This window comes from Arachis stenosperma, chromosome 6 (assembly GCF_014773155.1).
Source record: "Arachis stenosperma cultivar V10309 chromosome 6, arast.V10309.gnm1.PFL2, whole genome shotgun sequence".
Taxonomy (NCBI): Eukaryota; Viridiplantae; Streptophyta; class Magnoliopsida; order Fabales; family Fabaceae; genus Arachis; species Arachis stenosperma.
The window spans coordinates 106796276-106800765 of NC_080382.1; the positions used below are offsets into that span (position 1 = coordinate 106796276).

Genomic DNA, 4490 nt, shown 5'->3' on the forward strand with positions numbered 1-4490 from the left:
AAAATTTCAATTATTTTGTAACAAAAAATTAATTTGTCACAAAATTTAACATTGTTTGTAACAAAAAATTAATTTGTCACAAAATTTAATATTATTTTAATGTTAGCTAAAAATTAATTTGTAAAACTTAAAAAAATTTAATCAAATTATAAATATAAATAACAATAATTAAATATAAATGATAAAAAAATAAAATACCAAAAGTCAAAATGTAAAAAACAATAAAGTGAATATTTTAATTAAATTGATTGTTCATGAATATTTTGAATTCAAATTTTATTTTAAAAAATAATTAATTTGATTATTATAATTTTAAATTTAGAATAAATATTTAATTAGATTAATATGTTAATAGATATATTTTATATGTTTTTAAAATAATATTTGATATCATAATTATATTTTTAAATTATTTTAATCTTATAATTTTGTGAAACTCTTATACTGTTAATATATATTTCATTACTAAATTTTTATTTTTATACACATCCTATTGTTTAACCCTATATTTTCTTATCCTTCACCTTCACAAAAATACAGAGACACTAAATCTCACTCAGCCTTACCTTAACCCTAACCTACCCCCTTCCCTTACCACAACCACAACTCAACGAAGAAACAAAGCAGAGGAAAAGAAACGAGAGATGGAGATCGAGAGAGTTGGAGAGGAAATCAGAGCGTGAGGGAGAAGAAGAAGAGAGGGGGAGGGATGGCGCCGCGGGGTTTGCTGCCGCGTCGCCACGTCCAGCTTGCCGTCACGCCTCACCACCGTCGCCGTCGTCGACAGGAGCGTCAGGAGAGAGAGAGAGGGGGATGAACTCGCGAGGGAGAGAGATGAGGTTGCGCTACGCACCCGTCAGAGCCATCGTCGCGCCAGTCGCCGCCGCTTCCGATGATGGAGCCGTCGCCAAAGCCCGTGTCACCGTAGTTCTTGCCCCTGTCGCCGATGAAGCTCATCCGTTTCTGCTGCCTGGTTCGCCGAGAGAGAAACTCGTGGATGGAGGAAGGCCGACGGAGAGAAGAACGCCGTTGATAGAGGGAAGACGCTGCTGTCATGGTTCATGGTCGCGGTGATGGAGCCCGCATCGCCGTCACCCATGGCCGCCGCCCTTACCGCTGCTCTATTTGGTTCTGTTTTGAGCTGCGCCGCCCTCTGGGTGGTCACTAACAACAGCTGCCAGAGCCACCAGCGCCACTGTTACTCCTCAAATTCCGCCTCTCTTCCATTAGGGTTTGCTACTATGATTTTACCTTCGTTCTGTTCTATTGTTGTTTCTTGGTCAAATTCTTGTTTTAATTTCAATAGCATGTCTTTGTTTTAGCACGGCCATTTCGCTCCTCCTGTTTTTCTGCTGGAGCTATCTTGAGTGTTGATGATTGTGCTGCTATGGAATTGCTAAAGTTGCTGCTGCCATGGATTAGAAAGAAAGGGGATTGTCGCGTTTAAATTCTGTGGTTTCGACTAACGAAGGTAGGGGATTCGTTTAAAAATTAAGAGTTTTTAATTTAAGAATGCCAAAAAGCATTGAGTAATTGCAAATAATTTATACATGCTTTGTATGACTAATTAATGAGAATTGATGAATTTGGGAATTGTTAGTGAATGTGAGTATGTTTGAATATGCTGAAATTGATTTTTGGTATTTGATGGTGCTGTAAAGAATTGGGTTCTCAGATGAGCTATATATGTATTTGTTAATTGTGATTTTGTTAGTGATGATGATATTGTTGTCTTTGCTACTGGTTGTATTATGATTGTGAATGAAGATAAATTTGGTGTTGCTTGTTGAATTTGGGTAAACTTTCAGTTTTTGCATTGTTGACGAGGAAATCTTAGGTTCATTTTAAATTTTTGACCATGGAACATCAAGATTTAGTGGATAAGAATGAAGAGAGCATTCAATCGATCGAAAAGGTTAGCAATGCTGAAGATCAGGATAAGATGAATGAGGTTGAAAGTGTGAAATCTGAGTTGGTTAATGTTGATGAGAGCAAGGATTTGCAATCTGAAACTTGTTGTCTTTGGGTTATTTCTGCAGACTGCTCATATTTGATAACATAGAGAATGGAAGCTTAAAGGAGCATCTCAATGGTAATTTTTGAAAGAAATTAGAAGGATGAGGTTGCAGATTGCTAATGAAGTTGTAGCAGCACTGGTAAGCTCTTTAAACAAAAGCTTGTCAAAGAACCAAATTTGCCTAATGTGTTTTGACATGAAACTGCACTCTTCTTATCATATTTTCTAATGCAAGTAATTTGAGGACTATGAAAAGTTAATGTCCCATTGAGTTCATGAATTGCTATTGGATGCGTGACATCCCTGCTAAGCTGTAACTGTTTAGCATTTTTCATTCTTGGCATTTATGATAAAATAAATATTGGAAACTATCGTACTTGGTTTCATGGAAGCGAGTGTAAATTAGTTTCTGTATATATTTTTGTTCAATTCTCCTACCTTAAAACATGTTAGTATATAGGAAGTTTAAAATTTTTACAGAGTTTCCAACAGTTGCATGTTTCATTCAGTTTGCCAATGAAAAACAAAAGCTTAAATGTGTATCTACAAGATAGTTCTGTATGACTTGGCCTATTTCTGAGTTCTTTCTTTTGACCGATGCATCAAACACTGTCCACTTACTATTAATCTATTACCTTATGAAGCCTTCTTTGGCTCCCAGGTAAACTCATTTTGTGCTAGTTAAGCTCCATCTGGCTTTCGATCCGTAGCTTATCCTGTGTTGGTGTGTAAGACTGCACATTATTATATGCTGTAAGATATTGGCTGCTCAATTTATTATCTTTTTCCTTTCATGGATATTTATTATATTTTTTAAGTTAGCTTGAAGTTTCAATGAGAAAGATCATGTTAATTAGTAAATGACTGCTTGTGTAAAACTATATTATATTTTAAAATTTAAATCCCTTTCGATGCTGACTTACCAGACTGAATTGCACTGTAATGTTGATGAAAAAATTAATTGAAATAATTGTCAAACACAGGAGAAAACAGTGAAGCAATAAGTTCTTTTAGTTGATCAATTTGCATGATATTAGTTATATATAAGGATAATGGTATTTGATAATATCATGCCTTCCTTTTCTTTCCTTTCCTTGTAAATTATTTGTTATCTTGTTTCCTTGAAGTTGAAACTTCTCTTTTTGTTTATGTGTTTTTGTCTTTTTAATATCTGCGGCTACTGTGTGATACAGCAAAGTCATGGATATCTTCATAAAGGCTGCTGAATATATGAAAATTCCAGTTCGTAGGACTGATGACGAACCTCTTCAAAAGCTCTTTATGTTATTGAGGAGTGAGTTGAACGTTGACCTCAAGAACATTAAGGTACCTTATACCAATAATGCGTTGTGTTCAGATTCTCAAGGCCCATTATGTTCAGAGTTTCTCTTTTTCTTCTGTCCTAATTCTGAAGATAGATGATCTTAAACTTCAAATTTATTATTAAGTTACTGGATAAGTAATTAGTATATATTATATATGTTATAATTGTGAGATGATCGATTTGTTGTCATCACAAGTCAAATCTGTCTTATGAAACTTTATAGTATGATTATGTTTTTTAGTGGAAAAATTATAATTAGTGTTATATCTTGTTTCTAATTTTTTTGTTTCGGTTTTTCTTATTTACAGGAGTGCTGAAATGGTGACCATATGCTACCTTGAGGGCTCAAGAATGTTTTGATGCATAGAGACACTAATCTATGTTAGAACTTTTATGTTTTGGTTGAACTTTTATGTTAGAACTTTTATGTTTTGGTTGAACTAATCAATGTACTCACTAGCTAATGTTATTTTGTTTCAAGACAATTTTAGCTAAAAAGATCTTGTTTGACTTATGTATGTATTTGCATATTATATACATGTAAACTTGTTTATTAAAATTGTTAATATATTAGTTAATTTAAAAAATAATTTAGTAAATTATGCATGTAATTTTTAATAAAAAAGTTGTTACAAATAATTAATTTGCTTTCGTAACTAAAGAAAAAATGTTACAAAATTATGTTACATTTTGTAACAAAATTTTGTGATAGGAAAAAAATTGACTGTCACGAAAAGTACCTTCAAGATCAAAATTTGTTACCACTTTTGTAACGGCTTCTGGTTTTTTGTATCAGAAAAAATTGTTACAAAATATGGTATTGAATTGTAACAGTTTCATTTTTTGTTACAAAAACTTTTTGTAACGGGACTTACTGCAATGGACCCTTTTTTTGTTACAAAAAACTTTTGTTTCAAAATTTCGACGTTTTGTAACAATATTTTTTGTTACAAATGCGCCTTTTTCTTGTAGTGGATCGGGTTCCTAAAACTACCCCTACTGTGTTTCTCACCCACACACTCGCTCTCTCTCATTCTAGAAATTTTCTATTTCCTAGATATAATAGGTTTTTTAATTTTTACGTTCAAATAACATCTCATCTTTTATTTATTTTTAATGATATTCGACTAATGGTTAAATTAATTTTCT

General features: G+C 32.9%; 1 long non-coding RNA gene across 1 annotated transcript; it reads left to right on the forward strand.

Annotated features, from left to right (window-relative positions):
• Positions 1–1775: 1775 nt before the first annotated feature.
• On the forward strand, positions 1776–3314 carry LOC130936757 (uncharacterized). The gene is made up of 3 exons (XR_009068172.1): positions 1776–2156; positions 2679–2770; positions 3211–3314. It is a non-coding gene; the product is annotated as an uncharacterized LOC130936757 (long non-coding RNA).
• Positions 3315–4490: the final 1176 nt, after the last annotated feature.